Source organism: Neofelis nebulosa, chromosome 15, assembly GCF_028018385.1.
Source record: "Neofelis nebulosa isolate mNeoNeb1 chromosome 15, mNeoNeb1.pri, whole genome shotgun sequence".
In the NCBI taxonomy this organism is placed as follows: domain Eukaryota; kingdom Metazoa; phylum Chordata; class Mammalia; order Carnivora; family Felidae; genus Neofelis; species Neofelis nebulosa.
Window position 1 is genome coordinate 73,212,168 of NC_080796.1, and position 24,374 is coordinate 73,236,541.

A 24,374-nucleotide genomic window follows, 5' to 3' on the forward strand; every position below is an offset into this window, starting at 1 on the left:
CTTGGTCTTTTCTCCTTAGTTTGAATTTGACTCTGTCCAGAAGAATCTCGGTTTCTCCCTCAGAGGCTTTGTCACAGAACCTGTCCGCCTTGCCTCAGTCCACTTGTCATACGTCCCCAGGCCTGAACACCCTCTACAAGTCAAGTCTTGTGTGGCCAGTTGGGATGGGGGGGCGAGGGGGTGTACGGACGGTGGAGAAGAGAGGAGGCTTTTCCCTGCACAAATTCCTTTTTGCCAGAGACAACAAGCTGACTTCCAAAAACATGCTCAAATTCACGGATCATCACCGAAATAAGAAATGAAAGAGAGGGGCACCTGGGGGGCTCAGTCGGTTGAGCATCCGACTGCTGATTCCGGGATCGGGTCATGATCTCACGGTTCGTGAGTTCAAACCCCGAGCCGGGCTCTGTGCTTATAGTGTGGAGCCTTCCTGGGATTGTCTCCCTCTCTCTCTCCCTCTCTCTCTCCCTATCCCCCACTCATGTGCATGCTCTCTCTCTCTCAAAATAAATAAATAAACGTAAAAAAAAAAAAGAAGTGGAAGAGAATACCACTTCCATATATCAAATTGACAGTCAGGATAATCATGTTCAGTGTTGACAAGGCTGTGGAAAAAAAGGGAACTCACATACACCATTGGAAACTGACACTTCCCAGACCTTTGTACGACAAGGGAGGGCTGATGAAATACAGGAATTCCGTGGGGGGAGCTCGAGGAAAAGCCCTCTCACCCTCCCCCTCTTTTCTTCTTTGTGGCATCTGGAACTTGCAACAAGATGGCTAGAGTTACAGCAGCCATTTTGCGACCTTGAGGACAGAAGCCACACACCAAGGAACAGAAAAATACAAGCAGCCTGGGACCTCGATGCTTCGCAGAGTCACCACTCCTCCCCTGACCTGCTTGCCTACAGGCTTTTTCTGAACACCAGAGAAAAACAACCCCATCATTTGTTTAGGTCACCACGATTAGATCTCTCTCACGGAAGCCCACGAGAGTACAGTAGAGAGTCCAGAGTACAGAGAGTATAGTAGGCCCCCTTGTTCGTGGTTTCACTCTCTGCCGTCATCACAGTCGGGAGGCAGATGACTCTGCTTGTGACAGCCGTAGCCTAACGCCATATCACAATGCCTGTGTCCTTCGCCTCCCTTCCCCTCATCACATGGGCATTTTATCATCTGACAACATCCTCGGAAGGAGGAGAGTGAGATATTTTGGGAGAGAAAGCACATACACGTAGCTTTTATGATAGTACATGGTTATGATTGTCCTGTTTTCGTTCGTTAGTATCGTTAATCTCTGTGCCTGACTTGTAAACCAACCTTCATCACAGGTGTGTGTGCACAGGAGCGAATACAGTCTCCATGGGGTTTGGGACTCTGTGACCTCAGGCATCACCGGGGGTCTCGGGACGCATCTCCCGTGGGTGAGGGGGCACTACTATATTTCTAAAGGACACAGATATTGGTTGTAACATTGCTTTAGAATAACGTTAGCAGCCTAAACATCCCTAGCTCCCACTTTCCTGAGGCTTTCCACGTCCGACCCACAGCTCAGCACGCAAGATCCTGACCCTCAACCTCTGTCTCGTAGCGAAACTTGAGCATGGGTCTAGTTCAGCACGTGCCTCCCGGCTGCTAGGGAACCAGACGTGTAATTCTAATATTTCTAAATTTCTGGAAAGGAAGACACGAAGTACACAAGACTCAAGAAGTATAAACTGTGTAAAACCCCAAGTTACATCAGCAAAAACTGAGAAGTAGGAGAAAGAAAATGGGATTCGTTCTCACAAAACCCAGGAAAGGAAATAGAGGTCTGTTCGTAGCGTCGATAACAAGAGACAGAGTAGCTTTAAGTTCCTTATTTATTATTTATAAGACACCACTAGTAAAATTAAAATTAAACTAGGAAGGGCGCCCAGAGCATCAGTCAGTTAAGCATCAGACCCTTGATTTCTGATCGGGTCATGATCTCAAGGTTGGTGAGATGGAGCCCCATGTCGAGCTCTGCGCTGATGGCACAGAACCTGCTGAGGACTCTCTCTCTCTACCCCTCCCCCTCTTGCTCTCTCTCTCTCTCTCTCTCTCTCAATGTAAATAAAATAAACTTTAAAAAAATTGAAAGTGGGATGTTAACCTTCCAAATCTTTAGGAGGTAGAGAGGCAAAGAAATAAAGTCTATGTTGGTGGTTCATCATTTATGGCAAGATTGCAAAACGTATGTTAAAAGATTTTAAGCAGACAATCTCACAATATATTTGTCAATTTGGGAATTGCACATTTCAAAGCATACACCAAAAATTACAACCTAGAAAATATAAGATATCCATACCCAGGAAACAAACAATATGTTAAGATCTTACAGTTTGTGATGGCTTCGTACAACATTAGCTAATCCCTCAAGGCTCAGAATGGGTTTAGAAGAGACGTATGATGGGAGTAGGGGCACTGCCATACTTCCGTCTTCTTGAATATTGTGCAAGTGTGGATTTTTGAATTCAAGGATTCAGGCCAGGGGAAGGTAGGGAAGCTTAGACTGTTTACATTCCTCGTCTATTTTAAGGCAACGTCACAACAAACATCCGGTCTGTTAAAAATACATTTGGGGGCTAGTCAGAGAGATCTCATCCTGGAGATCTAAAGAAGTCTGAATCTGTGATGAGCGCCTTGTCCGATTCAGTTGGTGGTCTGTTTTGCATCATAGCGTGCAGACGGAGAGCTCACGCCAGGCGTGGGACAAGCCAGCTCTGGTTTTTCTTCTTCTTCGCTTAGGTGTGCCGTCTTCAAGCCATGAATCCTGGGAGGGGATCTTTTTTGGCAATGCCACCTTTCTGTGCTGGTTCGGTCAGTGATATCCGTGCCCCCCAGACAGCAAGAATCTGGAGTCCAGCCAGTGGGTGGGAGGGCTCCTCCCGGGGCTGTTCACTGTCACTGGGTGACAGACAGATCAGGCCAGGGTGCCAGTGAAATTCTATTACATGCTCGAAGTGGGGTTTTTTTCCCTGATCAAAATGAAAGTATAGATAGACATTCTTGTATTTTCTTTGCATCTCTCACTGGATCATCTCATATAACACACTTTGGAGACCAGTACTTTATCTAAAGGCTAGCTTTTTTGTTTTCATTTTATTTTAAAATGTACAGGAAAACGTACCCAGAGGAACTGTATGTGAATGCCTGCGACTGACTAAATAATGGGCAGAGGCCCTGAGGAGACACTGTTCTGAAGGTGACACTCAGATGGCCCAGCTCAACATGCATTTCCTCAGGGACACGCAAATCAAAACCACAGAATCACCTCCCGCCCAGTAGCGTAGCTGGAATCAAAGACCCAGGGGGCAACGAGCAAAGACACAAGGGGCAACGAGCAAAGACCCAGGGGGCAACGAGCAAAGACACAAGGGGCAACGAGCAAAGACCCAAGGGGCAACGAGCAAAGACACAAGGGGCAAAGAGCAAAGACCCAAGGGGCAACGAGCAAAGACCCAAGGGGCAAAGAGCAAAGACCCAAGGGGCAAAGAGCAAAGACCCAAGGGGCAACGAGCCAAGACCCAAGGGGCAACGAGCAAAGACCCAAGGGGCAACGAGCAAAGACACAAGGGGCAACGAGCAAAGACACAAGGGGCAAAGAGCAAAGACCCAAGGGGCAACGAGCAAAGACCCAAGGGGCAACGAGCAAAGACACAAGGGGCAACGAGCAAAGACACAAGGGGCAAAGAGCAAAGACCCAAGGGGCAACGAGCAAAGACACAAGGGGCAAAGAGCAAAGACCCAAGGGGCAACGAGCAAAGACACAAGGGGCAAAGAGCAAAGACCCAAGGGGCAACGAGCAAAGACCCAAGGGGCAAAGAGCAAAGACCCAAGGGGCAACGAGCAAAGACACAAGGGGCAAAGAGCAAAGACCCAAGGGGCAACGAGCAAAGACCCAGGGGGCAAAGAGCAAAGACCCAAGGGGCAACGAGCAAAGACCCAAGGGGCAATGAGCAAAGACACAAGGGGCAACGAGCAAAGACACAAGGGGCAACGAGCAAAGACCCAAGGGGCAACGAGCCAAGACCCAAGGGGCAACGAGCAAAGACACAAGGGGCAACGAGCAAAGACCCAAGGGGCAAAGAGCAAAGACCCAAGGGGCAACGAGCAAAGACACAAGGGGCAACGAGCAAAGACCCAAGGGGCAACGAGCAAAGACCCAAGGGGCAACGAGCAAAGACACAAGGGGCAAAGAGCAAAGACCCAAGGGGCAACGAGCAAAGACCCAAGGGGCAACGAGCAAAGACCCAAGGGGCAACGAGCAAAGACCCAAGGGGCAACGAGCAAAGACCCAAGGGGCAACGAGCAAAGACACAGGGGGCAACGAGCAAAGACACAGGGGGCAACGAGCAAAGACACAGGGGGCAACGAGCAAAGACACAGGGGGCAACGAGCAAAGACACGAGGGGCAAACTGGCACAGCCACTGTGGAAAACACTGTGGAGTTTCCCCAAAAAACTAAAACATAGAAATGCCATACGACCCCACAGTTTCACATCTGGGTATTTACCTGAGGGCACTGGAATCCAGATTTCAGAGACTCTGCCCCCTCCCCACATTCACGGCGGCATAGTCGCAACAGCCAAGATGCGCGCGCACCCCAGGGTCCAGAGCGGGATGGGCAGATCACGGGACATACACACCATAGGGAGTCCTAGTCAGCCACAAAAAGAAGGAGGTGGCCGTTTCATGACCACACGGACGGACGTCGAGGGCCATGTGTTAGGCGAACTAAGTGCGACAGAGAGAAAGACAGACTCAATGCGCTCACTTACGTGTGGATCCACACCTGTTACACTCACCTGTGATCAGCACCGGGGCCACATAAGGAAACGTTGAATCGCCACATTGTACACCTGAAACCAACAATACACTGTGTGTTAACCAACCAGAATTTAAATAAAAACTTTAAAAAAAAGCAAGACTAAAAGCTGAACGCCCGGCCCTAGACTAGAGCGTGGTTGCCAGCAGCACGGGCTGGGGCGGGGAGGCAGCTCACGCTTGCAGGGCTGAAATGAGTAAGTCGCAGGATCTAAGGCACAGCCTGGTGACTAGAATTAATACTGCCGTGTTATAGGGACGCCTGGGTGACTCAGTTGGTTGGGCGTCCAGCCTCGGCTCGGGTCACGATCTCGCAGTCTGTGGGTCCTCGCCCCGTATCCAGCTCCACGATGACAGGGAGGAGCCTGCTTGGGCTTCTCTCTCTCCCTCCCTCTCTCTCTGCCCCTCCCCTGCTCGTGCTGTCTCTCCCTCTCAAAATGAACAAACTTAAAAAAAACAATAGCCGACATTAAGAAAAAGAAAATACCACTGCGCTACAGACCAGAAGGGCACTGAGAGGGCGGATCCTAAGTGTCACGGCACCACCATGACGCGAGGTGTGGAGGTGCTAACTGTCCTCGTGTGGTGACATTTTCACAACGTGCATACAGTCACACACGTTGTGTGTCTATTATGACTCAATAAAGATTGGCTCTGGGAGGCGTGATAACAAGTGGTTTTCGTTCTTCTGTGTCAGTTTCTATGCTTTTCCGAATTTTAAATAATCAACATGGATTATTCTCATCAAAAAAACAAAAACTTATTTTTCAAATCCGTACGCCTATAGCTCAGCAGGTGGGGGGAGGCCGGTTGGTGCCACCAGTTTTTGGCAGTAGATGCAAAGTGCGGGGTGGGGTGGGGGGTAGGAAGCGTTGGGAGGGCAGGGGACAGCCAGGGCGATAGGGGCAGGGGGCTGGGGGGGACGGGCACAGGGAGGGCCGGGGGCTGGGCAGAAGTGGAGCAGGTGTGCTGGGTGTCCCCGCACTCAGGACTGTCAACAAAACAGACCCGACTGTGCTCCTTTGCTAGGCAAACAGGGCGAGCAGAATCTTATTTGCATGTGTCTGCACCTGTGAGGACGACTGTCCTTCCTGCTCGTGCACCCGACCTGTTTCTGCTCACTCCACGCATCTCTGCCCTTTGCGTGCTCAGAGGACAGAGGCGGGGGGCCCGTAGGAGCGGATGCCGTCCCTGTGTCACCTCAACCCCTCAGGCCACACAGGAACCCCTTCTCTATTCGCAAACTGCTGGATCATGAGAAAAACTGTCAATAAGGAAACGACATGTCATTCCACACGCACGAGGGAGCTGGGTCCCGTGTCAGGCCCTGCTCGGAAGCTGCACTGGGTCATTTGATGTCCCAAGTAACATCTGGCTTAGGTGTCATTCTCTCCATTTGACGGGTGAGGCAAAACAAAGCTCAGGAAGGGACAGCAGACAGCCGGTGTTCCAGGATCTGGGACAATGTGCCCCAAATCTTAGGGCCAAAGGTGGCAGAACCAGACTTGGGGACCCAGGGGGTCTGACTGCAGAGCTCAGCCCCTCTCTCCACCCTGGGGGGGGGGCTCTGGGGCCAAGGGCGGGAGCCAGGCTACCAAGTCTGGGTCACCCTACCCTGCTTTTGCCTGTGAGGAACCGAGGCTCGGGGAGGCCAGGTAAGAAGCCTGAGCTCAGAGCTACTAAGTGCACACAGGGTCCCAGTAGCCCCGAGACGCTGTCCCCTCTGGGACGCACAAAGCAGGGGACCCTCTGTGGCTCTCACTGCCCTCCCCCGCCCCACGCAAAGTCTTCCGACCTCCAGTTGGGGGCTGGAAACACTGCCACTATTTGAAATAATGCTCTTCTCTCTGAGCTGTGCCTCCTTCCTACTCCAGCCTCGGGGAAATGATGACATGAGTATTTCTCAACGGGGAGACAGCTGCTCTGCTACGGTCTTCCCCCAGTCTGATTCTCTCCTCTTTGCCACCCAACGGTCACTGTGGCTTCCTGGTTAGGGTCAGGGACCCCGTGGGGACAGGGAGCCGTCCAGGGAGTCCTGCTGGGTTTTTTCCTGGAGACACGGAGACATCCACACTGGCTCCCCTGCCCCCAGACCACACCACTGTGGTGCCACACAGAGTGTGACCCCTGCATTAGGCACCGTTCTCAGAGAGCCCTGAGGGTGGCTGCACGAGGGGTGCCCAGAAGCCACCTTTCTAACTTCTTATAAGTCAGTGGGTTTCGCCAGGATTCCTGCCCCTTCTTAAAAGAGTTTTGCCAATACGATTTCCTAGAAAGGCAGTATTTCACTTACATTTTAAAATGGATTAATGTGTAGTCACACATAGTGTTTCCCTGTGATTGTTAATGTTGTGTCCATACTCTCGTTCCTGTCTGCAAACTGGTAAGACCAGAACCTGTACCAGAACCCGGTACCGCCTCGTCCCCGGGACCTACCTGTGGGGCCGGCCCGTGGGCACCCCCTTCCCAGCATCGGGGGGCCAGGGGGCTGACCTAGCAGCAGAATCCAGGCAGAGGAGGGAAGAATTTGAAGAGGAAAGACTGAGGACCCTGAGGGCACCCCACCCGCAGCTCTGGGACCTCAGGTCCAGGGACACTGGTTGTTCTGCACACAGGGCACAGTCAGCCTGAGAGATGCCTTATTCTTAGCCTCGGGCCAGCTAGTAAGACGTACCAAACTTCAGATCTGCAGGGGAGGCCTCAAGGCCCAGAGAGCCAGGCCGGGTGGGGGCAGGAGAGAGAGGAGGCGCTGGGCTCCTGGGTTGGAGAGACCCTGTGCTGACCTCCGCCTGCATCGCCCTGTCCTGCCCGTCCCTGTCGTCAGCTGTCCAGCAGTGAGGTGGACGAGGTGTGGGCCGCCTCTGCTCTCCCAGCAGGTGTGTGCAGGCGGGTGTGGCCCGGACCTACAGCGTTCATCAGGGGGCTGTGGCAGCAGCAATCCCCCCCTCCACCCAGGAAACCCAGTGTGTCCACAGAGCAGGGCCAGAGGGGGGCGTCCCCCACACGACTCTCATCCAGGACACACAGGAATGAGGGGCAGGAGAGGAGGGCACCTGGCAACCGGCCCTTTCCTGTGGTGCCTCAGTTTCCCCTTCCTGGGCTGTTGTCTTTGAGAGGGACAAGCCCTGTGAATAGGGGTGGGGCCATGGCACCTTTCCCAGTGGTTCTGGCAGGTTAAGGGCCGCCTGTCACCCCACTCTTCCCTGCTCTCTACTCTGCTGCCCTCGCTCCTACCCCCTGCCCTGTTCCCTGGCTCCCAATGAGCCCCCGGGGACCCGCAGCGGCAAACACAAGAGGGACCGACAAGGGCCAGCCCCAGGGAGCGCGGGGGACAAGCTGACTGTGCACCCTGCACCTGCCCAGGCCGCCCCGGGGCCGCCCTTCCTCATCCCCCTCCCCCCTCCGCCCTGCAAACCAGGCTGGCTGCCCTCAGGCCTCTTCCCGGGGCCCAACCGGAGGCAGACACGGAGACCCGGGCAGCGAGGCTGGCAAGGGCCCTGAGCACGGGCTGGGCTGCGGTCAGGGTCAGGGTCAGGGCGCGGGCCAGGGGCGCCCCTGAGTCTCAGCCTCAGCAGGTGCAGGGCCTGCGGGCAAAGCTGTGCCGGCAGCGCCCCCTGGCGGAAGGAGCTGCAGCGGCGGCCGCGCGCGGCCCGGTCTCCCAGCCCCGCCTGCAGGGCCCAGGGAGCAGGTCTCTCCTGGACCCTGAAGGTGGACGGCACAGCCCTGCACCGGGCCAGGCCAGGTCAGCTCCGGCCAGACCCGGGTCTGAGAAAGGCGTTCAGGGGGCAAGTTCTCTCCCGGTGCCTCGGGGCGTGCGTCCCTCCTGTTCCCTGGTTCCTCAGCCGTCCAGCGGGTGGTGGGTTATGGGGCAGCTCCGAGGCCCTTCTGGCCCTGGGATCCCAGGATTGTAGGTCAGGATGGACCCGATCTGGCTCCCTGATACCTGTCTGATCCCAATCTCCCAACTGTCTTGTCTGGGCTCACGTATGCTCTGGGCACCTGACCTCTGGCTCCTGGAACACAACAGCCCAGGTCCCGCCTGAGGCCATGTCACCTCTGCCCGGAGAGCAGCTCCCCAGATGTCCACGGTCACTCCTCACCTCCTCTGGTCTCCTCTCAGAGGGGTCCTGGGGAGGCCGCCCCGACCTCCTGGTGTGACCTTGAAACCACACTCCCAGGCCCTGAGCCTCCCCCCACCTGCTCTTTGCTCCAGAGCCCCTCCCCCTCTGTGTTGTGGGCACCGCCCACTGCCTTTCTCCTCCCAGTACAGTGAAGGGGGCGGAGCCCGGGCTGGGTGCTTCCTGCAGGGGTCTGTGCACCCAGTAGGAGCTCAGGAGCAGGCGTGGAAGGAAGGAGTCCACCGTGGGAGGGTCCGGTTGGGGGCAGACGGTGCACCCTGAACAGCTCGCGGTCGGTGCCTGCTCGTGGTCCTGCCGCTGAGACCAAACAGGGGTCACCAGACAGGAGCGGGGGGGGGGGGGGGGGGGGCGTCCAGGAGCTGCCCTGTGGGGACAGAGAGAAGGGGCTGGAGGGAGAGGCCGGCCCGGCCCGGCCAGGCCGCTGTCGCTCAGCGTGTCCACAGCCGGCACCCGGTTTGCCTGCATCGGGGACTCCGGGTGCGAGCGGGGAGGGTGAGTTCTGCGGGAGGCTCCTCAGAGTGGGGCGGGGCACGAGGTCAGAGAAATGGGGGAGACGCAGCGGACGGGTCCCTGCTGACCTGTTCAGGGTCCGACTCCAGCGGGAAGAGCGGCAATGCTCTCATCCGGGGTTCCCGGCATGAGGGGCGCGGAATTCTCACTCCTGTCTTTTGGAGCAGAGGTGCTATGGGCTCCTGCTACGCCAGTGTCGGCTCGTCGCCTGCCTGGGAGACGCCACTTTCAGGACAAAGCTCCGCGCTGAGACCAGGCCTTCGGGGTCCCTTCCCGTCTCTCTAATCTAGCCCCCCCCCCCCCCCCCAATGGCGATGCTTCTCCTTCCCAGGGATTCTCTGTGAGTCCCTGGACCTTTCTGCCCCTCCCACCCCTGGAGCCAAATCAGCTCTCACCCCCTTTCCGCACCCCTGCCTGTGTGCTGTCTCCCCCATCCCTCTGCTTACTCCCCCTGCGTGAGGTGCGTCTTTGCTCCGCTGCCCCCCACCCCCCACCCCGTGCACCTGTTCCTGCCCCGGGGGGGGGGGGCTGGCTCTGGGTCCCGGTGGCACAGGAGCTGCTGCTGTGGAGCAGGACGAGTGGCCCCAAACGAAAGGACGTGCACGGCTCCTCGTCCGCAGGGACAGCAGGTCCTCACAGGCTCTGGAAGAAGGGGGCCGTGGCCCCTCCGGTTCCCCCAGGCCCCCCTGAGTCCTTGGTAGTCTCTCCCTCAGGGACCCTCTCTCCGCAAAATGTAGTGGTCTCACCACCCAAATATGACGGGATTTTCCAGTGGATCATGTTCAGGGATGAGTGTAGAAAATCAGAAAAGAGAAAATACAAGCAGCTCAGAAACCTGGGGCTCATGTTCCAAGTTACTGGTGTTCTAGACACACAAGGGCGGTGAGTAGGGAGAAGTGTGAATTGTTCCCAGCATGTTCCTCGTCACTCACATCTGTGAATAAAGCCCAAGGCAGAAAAACCAAAAATATTGGGAACAATTTATGCTCAAAAGTTGTCCACAGTGTTCTCTGTTAAAGACCCTCCCTTTAAAAAAAAATAAAATAAAATAAAATAAAAATAAAAAATTAAATTAAATTAAAAAAGACCTTCCCAGTTGTGGGAATAATACAGAGAGATCACAGCATAAACCTATAGGTGAATGAGTTAAAGAAACACTCCACATAAGCAGCAGGGGTCAGGACAGGGACGCCCCGGCCCCCAGGAGTCTCCCTGTGTCCTCACGAATCCCAAAGTCCCCGTCCCCAGACGTGAGCCCTTGCCGCCTGTCTCCAGTTGGACCACCTCCGTAGGCAGCAGGAACGGGATGGCCGCGTTGGCCTGTTCTGGGGGTGCACACAAGGCGGGTCACAGAGCCTGTGGTCTGTCATCTGCGGCCCCTCCCACTCGGATCCCGACCTTCTTCCCACGAGTCCTGGTGCGGGTGCCCGCACCTCTGTAGCGCAGGTGGGGAGGAGAGAACCGCGGAGCCACAGGGGGTCCTGGAGAAGGCGCGGAGCCCCCTGCACAGGGCCCTGCCCGCCGGGGACGCTCGAGGCCTGTGCCCCGCCCCCCTTAACATGACGAGGGCCGGGCTCCCCAGGAGGCGCGACGTCCCCACTCTGTCTGATCCATCTGTGGAACTGACCTACTTCCCAGCCTCCTCCTACCACCCATTCCCCCAGCGAGTCTGGGCCCCTTCCCCCGGGTCCCCAGGGACACAGCTGTGTCTGCGGTCCACACGGCTCCCCTCCCGGGAGGCTTGCTCAGGATCCCTTCCAGGAACAGGACCAGGTTCTCCCAGGGGAGCCCCGCTCTGGGTCCCAGCCCGATTCTTCACCAGGACCCTCCCGGACAGGACGGGGCTGCTCAGCCGGTGATTTCACACAAGCACGTGGGACAGGTTTAATCTGACTTTCAGAGGCAGAAGAATACGGAGGCTCTTGGGACATTTCCTCAAAGAAACCGAGGCAAGGACCATGAACCTGGAAAGTGGAGGCAGAGGGAAGTACAGGGTGGGAAAAAGGGAAAATGTAGAGTCTGGACGGGGAGCTGCTGGGAATCTGCTCAGGAGTAAAGCCAACACATTCCGGACGCAGGAGGTTTCTCCTGGAGACGGGCATTCTGGATACAATTGGAGGCTTTCTGGAGCATTGGTGACCTCACTGGCCCCACACAGTCCCGGTGATTAACCCAGTGACCCCTGGAGCGTCTCCAAATCCCTCCGTGTTGAGAGCTCACTGGCTCAGGTCCATGGAGCCATTTGTCCCGGGACACGCAGGGAATGAGTGAAAAAGATGAGATTCTCACTGGGTCTGGTCCTAAAGCCACTCTCCCAGCAGCTGACTGTGGCCACGGCACGTCCAGGAGGGTTTCCAGCCCGAAGCCCACGGGTCACCACAGAAGCCATGTTGCCCAGGGCGTGTGTTCGGGCTCAGGATCATGATCTCCTGCCACCAACCTGGGGATCCCCCCAGAAGGGGGAGGGCAAGAGCACTGGGGCAGGCTGCTGGGGTCATTTGAGCTGCTTCTGGAGGGGTGAGCAGATATTCAACCCGAGTGGGAGGGACGGGCTTAGCCCAGGGGTTGGGGGCAGGTGGGCAACGGGGCTGCGGGGGGTCCCTCTCAGGTGTAAGGGACTGGGATGGACCCCTCCGAGTGGGGAGCTATTTCCCAGTTAACTCTCCTTCTGGGTCTCTTGTCCCCTGTGTGTCCCCATGGAGGGGGCTCAAAGATCCACGGGCACGTTCTCAGGGGCTGCAGTTGGGGATCCATAGAGCCCACCCTCTCCCTGAAGGACCCTGTGATGGGGCCTGCGCCCCTGGGGTGGGCAGAGGCCTGAAGGGGTGTCATGGTCTGTCCTTCCCCACCCCGCGAAGAGAGATGCAGAGAACCCGCCCAGCCCAGACCCACCAGAATCCTGTGACAAAGGAAGCAGGGCAGGAAGGGCTGGTGTCCCGTGTGGGTCTCCTGCATGGGGAGCGGGCACCGGTGGGCTTCTCTGGGTTGTGAGGAAATGTCGCCGGAATGGCTGATGGGTGGTTGAGAGCAAGGAGGAAAGTGGCCGTGAAGCTGCCCTGGGAGAATGGCCTTCAAGCCCCGAGGGGAAGGAGAGCGGTTTCCCCGGGGCTCCTCCAGCTCACCGTCTCTCAGGGTCCCCGGGCCCTGTGGGGAGACCAGTCTGGGCTTCTGAGGTCAGCAACCTTGCGGGTCTAGGCCGCCCTGGAGGCGCTGGCCCGTTCGTGGCCCGTTTGTGGCCTGTTTGTGGCCCGTTTGTGACGCAGGCTGTGCAGGGGGGCGGCTGTGGTCGGCAAAGGGCCTCTGTGGACCTCAGAGGCTTCTGACTTGCAGCCACAGGCCTGTTTCCTCTGGCTGGGGGTGTGAGGAAAGAGAGAGGCTGGCCTGGGGCAGGCCTGGCCTCCCCTCTCCCCCACTGTGGCTTCTCAAGGTCTGGAGGGACTTGGGGCTAGAAAGACCAGAGGCCCAGGAGCCCGGGCAGAAGGAGCTGCACTGGGGTCCTGAGGAGTGATTAATTATATACTTAGGTGTTGGAGGAGGTAAATAAAAAGGGAGGGGGAGGTTTCCAGAAGGACTTTTTTTTTTTAACCTTTAATGTTTTATTTAGTTTTGAGAGAAAGACAGAGACAGAGCATGTGTGGAGGAGGGAGACATCTGTGTTCAAAGCAGGTCCAGGCTCCGAGCTGTCAGTACAGACCCCCACGCAGGGCTTGACCTCAGGGCCAGCGAGATCATGACCTGAGCCGAAGTCGGACGCTTAACGGACTGAGCCACCCAGGCGCCCCTCCAGAAGGACTTTGCTGAGCTAAAGAGGACTCATATAAGATACCAGAGTCCTGCTGTTGTCAAGCTAAGGTTGTTTTCCCTCTGGTAAGACATTAACCTTAGGACAGTAGGGTTCCTGGAGAAATGTTCTACTCTGTATTTGCCTCAAGTATTTATCAACGGGCTGCAGGTTATAAATTTAATTTTATCAACGTTTTCTTCCTGCCTTTGTTCCCCACAGCATTGCGGAGGGGCGGGTGCTGTTAGGGCTCCAGGAAATGGAGTCTATAGATTTCTGGAGATCGCCTTTTTTCTTGTCAATATTTTTTTCTTAAAGAGCGTAGAAAACTTTATAATTTTTTTTACATCAGACAAAACCGACCTTATTTTTTTATATATAATTTATTGTCAAATTGGCTAATATACAGTGTTACACACACTAGTATTCTTTTCCCTTTCCCCTCCCCCATGGTCTTCTGTTAAGTTTCTCAAGATCCACATAGGGGTGAAAACATATGGTATCTGTCTTTTTCTGGCTGACTTATTTCACTCAGCATAATACCCTCCAGTTCCATCCACGTTGCTGCAAATGGCAGGATTTAATTCTTTCTCATTGCCAAGTATTATCCCATTGTATATATAAACCACATCTTCTTTATCCATTCGTCGGTTGATGGACATTTGGGCTCTTTCCATAATTTGGCTATTGTTGAAAGTGCTGCTATAAACATTGGGGTACGAGTGCCCCTATGCATCAGCACTCCTGTATCCCTTGGGTAAATTCCTAGCAGGATAAATTCCTATTGCTGGGTCGTAGGGTAGTTCTAATTTTTAATTTTTTGAGGAACCTCCACACTGTTTTCCAGAACAGCTGCACCAGTTTGCATTCCCACCAACAGTGCAAAAAACAAACAAACAAAAAACAAAAAACAGTGGAACAGATCAATGAAACTAAGAGCTGGTTTTTTGAAAAAATAAACAAAATTGATAAACCTCTAGCCAGGCTTCTCAAAAAGAAAAGGGAGGACCCAAATAGATAAAATTGCAAATGAAAATGGGTTTGTCACAACCGATCCCTCAGAAATACAAATAGTTATCAGAGAATACTATGAAAAATTATATGCCACAAACTGGAAGAAACGGACAAATTCCTAGACACCCACACACTATCAAAACCCAAACGGGAAGAAATAGAAATTTTGAACAGACCCATAACTAATGAAGAAATGGAATCAGTTATCAAAAATCTCCCAACAAATAAACATCCTGGGCCAGATGGCTTCCCTGGGGAATTCTACCAGATATCTAAAGCATAGTCAATACCTATCCTTCTCAAGCTGTTCCAAAAAATAGAAATGGAAGGAAAACTTCCGGACTCATTCTAGGAAGCCAGCATTACCTTGATTCCCAAACCAGACAGAGTCCCACGAAAAAGGAGAATTACGGGCCAATATCCCTGATGAACATGGATGCAAAAATTCTCAACAAGATACTAGCAAATCGAATTCAATAGCATATAAAAAGAATTATTCGCCATGATCGCGTGGGATTCATTCCTGGGCTGCAGGGCTGGTTCAACATTCTCAAATCAATCGATGTGATACGTCACATTAGTAAAAGAAAAGATAAGAACCATACGATCCTGTCAATGGATGCAGAAAAAGCATTTGACAAAATTCAGCATCCTTTCTGAATAAAAACCTTCAAGACAGTCAGGATGGAAGGAATATACTTAAACATCATAAAAGCCCTACATGAAAAGCTCACAGCTAATATCATCCTCAATGGGGAAAACCGAGAGCGTTCCCCCTGAGATCAGGAACACAACAGGGATGTCCACTCTCACCGCTGTTGTTTAACCTACTGTTGGAAGTCCCAGACTCAGCAATCAGACAACGAAATGAAAAAAAAAAAAAAAGCCTTCTTGTAAATATTTAAAACAGTAGCAAACTGATGGAGACTCCTGTCCCGCAGGACTGTGATCTCTATCGTTAGCCATTGTTTTTCCCTTCTCCTTTGTTCTTGGGCAGTGGGGAGTGCCTGAGGAATGTCACCCGCATCCCACCCAAGGAGGGAAGGAGGGGTTAGCAAGGGGTTTTACGGGTCTCAGCTGGCCTTACGCTCCCTCATCACTGGGACCACAGGAGGAGGCAGAGGGAGCCCAGAGCTGCAGGACAGAGGCCACCCAAGTGGCTTCAGTGTGGTTCCAGCCCCCGGAACCTGTGTGGGATACAGGCCCTGGGTGTGCCCTGAGCAGGACATCCTGTGGCATTTGTGAGTGATGGGTGGTTGTAGCCTTGAGTCACTTCCTCACTAACTACTGCTTCTCAGCTCGACTGCTCTGCATGACTGGGCAGGCATGTTTCTCTCTCTCTCTCTCTCTCTCTCACCATGTGTCTCTGCCTAGCCCTCACCTCCCTGCTGCCCCACTCACAGCACTCTGACACCAGGCATGGAGGGGACAGGTGTCTCTCCCGCACCAAGCACTGTGCTGTGACCCCGGGTGTCTGTCCTATAGTTCAGTTCAGTTATAACACTACCTACATGGACAGAGTGTCAGATCCCACAGGGTAATGATGAGGTTTGGGAAATGGGGGGGGGGGGGGGGGTTTGGAGCTGAGGGCCAACAAAGAATTCTTGAGACATCTTTGGTGCAAAAAGGGATTTTATTGGGGCACCTGGGTGGCTCCGTCGGTTGAGTGTCCGACTTCAGCTCAGGTCATGATATCACAGGTTGTGAGTTTGAGCCCCTCATCAGGCCCTGTGCTGACAGCTCGGAGCCTGGAGCCTGCTTCGAGTTCTGTGTCTCCTTCTCTCTCTGCCCCTCCCCCACTTGTGCTCTGTCTCTCTCCATCTCTCAAAAGTAAATAAATGTAAAAAAAAAATTTTTTTAAGGTGATTTTAGTAAAGCACAGGGACAGGACCTAAGGGTAGGAAGGGCTGCACCGGGGTTGTGAGGACTGAGTAGTTACGTACTATGGAGTTGGGGGAGGAAAAGGCCAAAGGGAAGCCTCCAGAAGGACTTTCATCTGCTAAAGAGGACTCTTATGACGCCGTGGTCATAAGAGTGGTCAGGCTGTGGTCAGGCTAAGGTTGTTTTCCCTCTAGTGAGGCATTAACATTAGGACAGTAGGGGCTTCCTGGAGAAATGTTACGCTCTGCCTTTGCCACCAGTATTTGTCGATGGGCTTCAGGTCAGAAGGAAATGTAATCTCACCTGCCATTTCTTTCTGCCTTTGTTCCCACATCACTGTGCAGGGGAGGGTGATGTTGAGGCTCCAGGAAACTGAGTCTATAGGTTTCTGGAGATTAGGCCATTGATGGGATTGCCTTTTTCTTGTAATTTACAAAGACATTTGCAAAGTGATAGAGACTCACTTCCTGCAGGACTGTGATCTCTACCAGTTAGCGGTTTATTTTCTGTCCTTTCCTTTGTCCTTGGGTGACTAGGAGACCCTGAAGAATGTCACACATCCCACTTGGGGTGGGGGGGGGCGGGTGGTATGGATACCTATAAGGAGGGGGCTAGATTGTGTTTGGCCCTCAGCTTGCCTTATGCTCCCTTGTCAGCAAGGGCTCGCTCCCACCAGACCGCCCCCCACTCCAGAGGCCAGCAAACATCTAAGGTGTTTCCGGTGTTTCTGACTGATCACTTATAAATTAGAAGTTCCCGTGACTCCTTCCTTGGGTTCAATTAATTTGCTAGAACAGCTCACAAGACTGAGAAAATAATTACTGTTCACCAGCTTACTAAAGGCAACGATACAGGGTACCAGAAGAGATGTGTGGGGTGAGGTGAGGGGGAAGGGGTGCAGGGCCTCAATGCCCTGTCCAGGCAGCCCCTCCCCCCACTCCTCTGACTATTCACCCACCTGGCAGTTCTAGAACCCCATACCTCTGGGATTGTATGGAGACTTCCTCAACGCAGGCACGATGGATCATTGAGTCCATTTCCAGCCCCTCTCCCCTCTCTGGAGAAACAGATTAGCAGCTTCTAATCAGGGCTCTGTCTTTCTGATGTGACCAGCCCCCACCCAGGAGCCCTCCCAGAGCCACTTTGTTAGGACAAAAGACACTCCTCTCACCCAGGAAATTCCAAGGGAACCCAGGGCAGAGACGACACATGTATTTTCTAGCATCTCACAATTACCAGCATCAGTGGTCCTGCAGACCCTCACACTGAGGCCCCAGGCTGGGGCTGCCCTCCTGCCCAGGGTCCCCAAAGGTCAGCCTCCCTCCACTGGATAGGGCGTCCTTGCCTTCCGTCCCCACACCCTGCCCTTGCCAGTGACTCTACTGTCCCCGCATTACTCTGTCCTACGTCCTGTGATCCCAGGCTTCCAGAACTCCCGAACCGGATCTGCTTTTGAAGAAGGTGGCCAAGTGAGTCAGGTGCACATTCAGGCTGGTCGGATTTCTTTCTAGCATGTGTGTGATCAAACGTAGCAGCTATACGAGAGCGTAAATATACAGTGCACCACACCATGCACGGGACAGCAAACGCGTACTTACAACCCTCAGGGTCCTGCTGGCCCCAATCCATCTTCCCAGAGGCAACCACATGTCTTGTTTCTGGTTTCGGTTGTCTCGTGGTTCCTTCTGTGTCTCTAGATAACACTTCTCAGGCTGTTTCTGGAGTTTTCAGGCTGAGACCTCATGGAATGGGTCCCCGCTGGGCTACAGGGATTTAACACCCTGATGCACCCCCTGGGGCCACTGGCCAGCGGTTGCAAAGGATCCTTGGATCCTCATTTGCCTGCCTTTCTCAGGTGTGTGGTGACCCCTGGTTTTCCTCTTAACGTAAAAAGGAGCCAGGCAGCCCTGTGAGTCCTCAGGCTCCACCCTAGGGTGCAGGCAGGGAGGCGGCTCTCGGCTGGGGAAGCCCTGAGTGCCACAGCCAGGAGGCTGCTGGAGTTCTCTGCAGGGCATTTGGGGGGTTTTTAGAAAAGCGTTGCTTTCTTGGCTTCCAAGCTCCATCACACTCTGTGCCTGGAGTGGGCAGTGGGCCCGGGCCCTTCCAAGCACAGACCTCCTGGCCCTGCCCCTGTCTCCCCCGAGAAGCCCTCCTGTTCCTCGCTGGCCTGAGCCCAGAGTCCCTGCTGGTTCCTCCGGGCGGACGGCTCCAAGCTGTGCTGCGTGTGTATTCCAGGAGGGTGCTCTCGGCCCTGGCTGCGTAATGGGCGCACCGTGAGGGGTCATTAACCGTTCCCTGGACACTACCCCAGAGGTCCTCGTGTAACCGGTCGGGGGTCGGGCTCTGCCGACCCAGGCAGCCCTCTTCCTTCTCTCTGAGACTCCAGGCATCTCTGGTCTGCTGGTCAGGTGTCTCCCCGTCTCTCTCTGCTGTGATTTATACCCTTAAAATAGACTTCCTGTAGTTTTAAGGTTCTGGGGAAGGACAGGAGACGCATGCGTTTACACGGTTTATGAACATCTTGAACAAGAAACCCAAAACCTCGTCCCAACCCCCACGTGCAACCAAATCTCCAGCCACTCCTTTGCCCCCTGTCACTGGCAAGTAGAAACCAACGGGCCAACGGCTCCACAGTCAGCCCCCGTCACTCGGCCCGTGAGCACCTGCCCCTTCCCGCGGCTGTGACACCCTCGTGGCTCCCTGGTAATTTCTAGGCCGAGAGGTAAACTGCACTGGGTTTGGATCAGCACTCGGCGACACCGGGGCTCTGGGTCAGCCTCGGCCATCTCCTGACCTCTGCTCGGGGGTGGCTCCGTCGGTTTCCAGCCCCCCCCCTTCTCACACAGAGGTTCAGGGGCAGGAGCCGGGGAGCCACGACAGCAGGGACCCCTCTCCCCTCCTTCCTCTTATCGGGATGGAGGTCATCCTCAGAAACCCCATGTGACCTCCTCTTACGCACCACTGGCCAGAATAGGGTCACATGCCCACCGTGGTGACAGGGGCACAGCCATCTGTCCTTGACCGCTGAGCCGAGGGGGGCTCTGTTAGCAAGAACAATGGTTTGGGGACGTTCCTTCTATCCCTTCTCCGGGGACCGAGTTTTCTATGTTCGGTCTCTACTGTGATTTCACGCTGTTCTTCTAACTTTTCTCTTCTGCTCACCCTGTCCCCACGTCACTATTTGGTTTCCTGTAGTGTTGATTCTGTTCTTTTGCATTTTTTAAGGATTTGCTGTATTTTTTTTTGACAGAGGGAGAAAGAGAGAGAGAGAGAGAGCACGAACAGGGGAGAGGGGCAGAGGGAAAGAGAGAGAATCTTAAGCAGGCTCCACGCTCAGCACAAAGCCCAACATGGGTTCGATCCCACGACCCTGGGATCATGATCTGAGCCGAAATCAAGAGTCAGAATCTCAACCCCGGCGCCCCTGTTCTTTGCATTTTTAAATTCTGCAGAAGAATCCCTTTTCTCCCTGATTATCTTCTTAGCCCTGCCCCTCCCCCATCACACTCTGATATCTGAGTCCTCCTTTCTTCTCTGACTTGCTCCGGTCTTTTGCAAACGCTTATGTCTTTCCTGCGTTTGGGAAGACCAAATATGTGTGGAGGTCTCTGGTTAGGGTTTTTCTTTTTCTTCCTTTTTCTGCTTTCCTATCTTTGTGTGTTGCTGTTTTCCTTCGCAAACGTGTATTTGGATTTCTCAGGACGTTGTCTTCTGGACGCTGAGCCCTTGGCACAGGGGTCAGGGAACCAGACAGGATGGCTTGTGTTTGACAGGCGTCTGCCCGCTGCCCGTGGGGTCCAAGGCGAGTGGGAGCACCCAGCAGCGGTGAGAGGACTTTCTGCTCCAGCTCTGCGGTCTGTGAAAGCCACAGAGAAACGGTCTCCACTGGGCAGGGTGTCCCTGCCCACGAGGCCCCACATGACCCTTCTCCCTCCTCCGCATCAGGCTGGGCCAGCCGTGTGGCATGTTCCTGTCTGGGTCTGTTGCCCCTGGAAGGGTAAATCTCAAACTGCATTTGCAGTCTCAGGGGCTGGCAGGTGCTGTCAGAATGTTTAGATTTCGTGCTTTCCCCCGACGAGAGTTGGGACAGGAATGTGTGCACGTGCCGGATCCTGTACCTTAGAGGAAAAGCATTTCCAGGGCCGTGTTCACGTCAGGGTGAAAGCGTCTTACAGGAGAACACGATGAGGGCAGGGAGCGGAGCGTGGTCCTGAAGGGGACCGCGATGTGCGCGGTTCACCTAGAGGAGACAGGCAGGGAAAGGGCCACCGGACGGGGCCGGGGAGAGTGCCAATGGTGGCACCTACCGGGCCCGTGCGAGGCCAGCGCTCCCTGAGCGCCGCGAGGGTGTTAACACGATGACTCTTGCCACAAGGCCGCGAGGAAAGGCCTCTGATGACTCCGCCTTTACGGCCGAGGGGACTGAGGTCCGCGGAAGCCCAGGGCTTGCTTCCAGACCGCCGGGAGGTGCACGCGGGTTTCACACGGGCAGCTTGGCCCCAAAGCCGCATTTCCTGCCCATAAGCGGTAAAGTTCACATCAACCTGCCCACAGGTCAATCCGTCTAGAATCTGTTTGCTGAAAGATACTTGACCGAAGAATCCGTTTCTTAGATGAGCAAATCCCTGAGCGGAAAACTTACTGCATTTGCTAAACTTACAAAATATCCATTTCTGTCATTGCTGATAAAGACTATGACAATTTGAGTTGATGGATTAAGAGCCTGTGAGAACGCTGGGGAGCAGACTCAGGGCTCGGGCTCCAAATGTCCTCCCTGCCCTCGGCATCCCCATCCGTCCCCCAGGTCAGGGAACACCAACCCAGGCCGCCTCGGGCACCGACGTCTCTTTCTCCTGGCAGGGAGTGGGGCAGAGAAACTGAACGTTGCCGAAGGTGCTCTTAGGAAGAAATCATGGAAACCTGTCAACGGACACCACAGAAATCTTCAAAAGCTTTAAACTCTTCCATCCAATATGAATTGCTTTAAGCTTTATACATAGATGAAAGGAAGAAGTTTCTGGAAAAAGATGGATTCGATCATTTTGGGGTCCTGGTCACCCACTGAGCTGGTGCCCGGCACCCTTGCCCACTTCTGCCCACACCTCCCCTCCCCACCGAGTGTGCCAAACCCAGAAGTCCCCGGTCTGTGGCTGGCGGGGGCAGATTTGGCTTACAGGCGGCGGTATGGGACTCTGTCTTTGTGGCCACAGCTCACAAAAGTTCACGAGCACAAGGATAATCGATGCCCCCCAGGGTAGCAAATCCTCAGCGAAGAACTTTCTTGCTCTACGATTCCAGTAGTAAGTAGATAGGCGCGTCCAGAGCAGTGCTCTCAGCTACCATGTCGATTTGTTTTCCAAGTGTGTACAACGATCTTGTGCAGCTATCAGCTGCCAGCTGGCAGAGTTTCGGTCAGGGTGGAGACTGACCGGCTTGAACTGGTAAATGAATCAGTCAAGCCTTCTGCAACAAACCTAGATGAACTACCATGGTTCGTTGGAAAGTTTTCAACATTAAGTCTAGAGCCGGCTGGGAAGCTACATTTTCCCCCACGATCCTCACATTAATGATTTCGTTTTAGCCAAACGAAAACAGCCATCACGTTAGGTTAAAATCGTAGGCTTGAATAACCATTCCTTGCTGTCTTGTTGCCTCGTTCTTATTTACTTTATGCATGTTTCGTGGCTTATGGTATAAAAGCCATAAGCACAAGCCATTTTTACGTAGTTGTATGTTTATGTATCTCTAAGTAGCTTATAATCAAATAATTTAAATCTTGGGGTGCCTGAGTGGCTTGGTCGGTTAAGCATCAGACTCTTGATTTCAGCTCAGGTCATGATCTCACGGTTTGTGGGATGGAGCACCCCCCCCTCCCCGCCCCCATCGGGCTCTGCAATGACAGTGCAGAGCCTGCTTAGGATTCTCTCTCCCTCTCTCTCTGCCCCTTCCCTGCACACACACGTTGTGTGCTCTCTCTTTCTCTCAAAATAAGCAAGTAAACGTTAAAAACATACAGGAGAATTTTATTTACGAATAAGGATTCAGAAGTCCCAAATAAAACTGTTATCAAACAATAGCACATTAAGAGAATAATACATCCACTGGGGTTGATTCCGATAACACAGGACTGGTTCAATATGAGGAAATCTATTAATGTGTTTGTTATTCATAGAGGAAACCGGGGGAAGACCAGATGATCTCACCGCAGATGATAAAAGTGAAAGAATAAACTTTAACATGCTATTCATGGTAAAACCCTTAAAATGGCAATAAGAACATACTTTTAAAATGCCTTCTATGCCTTAACCGTAAACATTACGTTTAACAGGGAAACCCTAGGGGCGCCTGGGTGGCTCAGTCGGTTAAGCGTCCGACTTCGGCTCAGGTTGTGATCTCGCGGTCCATGAGTTCGAGCCCCACGTCGGGCTCTGTGCTGACAGCTCGGAGCCTGGAGCCTGTTTCAGATTCTGTGTCTCCCTCTCTCTGACCCTCCCCCGATCATGCTCTGTCTCTCTCTGTCTCAAAAATAAATAAACATTAAAAAAAAAAAAAAAAAAAAAAACAAACAGGGAAACCCTAGAAGCACCCACACTGAGGAGCCAAACGAGACCGCCCTCCAGAATCGCTAGGATGACACTGTCTGGGAGCTATTTGCCCCCACAGTGTGACACAGGAGAGGAGCGGGGCATAAAAATTGGAAAGAAGGAAGAAAAATTATCATCACTTGTTGACACTATGGTTATTCACCCAGAAATACAAAGGGATCAAATGAAAAACTGTTACAAACAGTAGAGAAATTCCGCGATGTGACAATATGTGTTATGTTCGTATTATTTTTGTAACGTTTATTTATTTATGTTGAGGGACAGCAAGTGGGGGAGGGGCGGAGACAGGGGGAGACAGAGGATCCCAAGCAGGCTTCACGCTGTTGGTGCAGAGCCCGACACGGGGCTCGAACCCACGAACCTCGAGATCTTGACCTGAGCTGGAACCAAGAGTCGACGCATAACCGACTGAGCCCCCCTGGGCGCCCCTGTGTGTATTATCTTGAAACTAATTAGAAGACACAACAGGAACAAGGTCCTATTTGCAATAGCGGCCAAAATTATGTAATATAATTTCAACAAGACGTGCCTTTGACTTTCTTGCCGTTTACCTACATTAGGTCATAAACATAAAAGAATTGATAAATTACTCAAATTTTGATGGATCTTGAGATGCGATATTTCCTCTGTTTACAGCGAAGCCTGGCGGGTGAAGGAGCTCAAAACCCCCTGTTTCCTTTCCTTTCCCTGCCTCCCTCTGCTGACCCTGAGCCTTATCTCTGCAGCTCTTGATTTTCCATCATCCAGGGCCACCCCTCCTCCTGTCCAGGCTGCGCAGTGACATCCTGACGGTCCCCCCTCCGAGGCCCTCCCGATTCCGGGAAAGCATCACTGTTCCCAGACGTGCCTCGGCAGGTCCTGCCTGACGACAGGTGCTCCCTCACGGGGGTGAGTGGCTCAGAGGTCAGCAAGCGGACTGCCTGCCGAAGAATTCGCTTCTCATACAACCTGTGAAGTGAGAAAACCCTGGTGAGGAGCCCAGGGACACACCGTATTGCTTTGCCGTCCCTGGGGGTGCGTCAGAAAGACGCGGGGTCTTGTCCTAGTTCCACCAAAGGAGGGGCTTCGGGGGCTCGGGGTGGAGTGCAGGATGAGGCAGATCTTGCCAAGGCCCCTCACCGCCCCATGTCTTCGTAACCTAGGCGCCCTCCTGGGGCTCTTGGCTCTTCCCGTAGACAGTGTAGACGGTGGGGGTGCGATCAGGGCTAAGGGGATGGCAGCCGCCCTCCTCCACGTCATTCCGCGGTTCAAGCAGAGTTTAGGGGCGCTCTCGGTCAACTCCAAAGAATCAGGCATGGAGGTCATCAAGCTACCCCTCTTCCCGTGCTTCTTGTCCTCGACCAGGCAGTTCCTGGGAACCCCACAGCACAGCTCAGTGCGGGCCCCTCTTGAACACCGCACGATCTTTGCACAGGCTCTGCCCTCTACCCAGATGCTACCCCTCTCCTCGCCCCCAGCACCCCTCGCTTTGCTCACTCTCTCACGTCTCTTGGGGTCTCCTTCCCTGACTGCCTTGGTGAAAATCACACCTGTCCCCTTCCTGCCGGAAGTACTTCCGGAGTATTTCCCGGAGTGCGCCCCGTTCTCCCCTCCCCC

The 24,374-nt window shown here is 53.8% G+C and overlaps 1 long non-coding RNA gene across 2 annotated transcripts; it reads right to left on the reverse strand.

The window, feature by feature from the left end:
• Positions 1 to 2,228: 2,228 nt before the first annotated feature.
• LOC131496526 (uncharacterized) lies at positions 2,229 to 5,667 on the reverse strand. 2 transcript variants are annotated; one of them, XR_009254532.1, is made up of 2 exons: positions 4,538 to 5,667; positions 2,229 to 2,928 (listed from the first exon to the last, which is right to left on the reverse strand). It is a non-coding gene; the product is annotated as an uncharacterized LOC131496526 (long non-coding RNA). The 2 variants fall into 2 exon arrangements; XR_009254531.1 differs by having other exon boundaries at positions 2,229 to 2,999.
• Between the last annotated feature and the right edge of the window lie 18,707 nt (positions 5,668 to 24,374).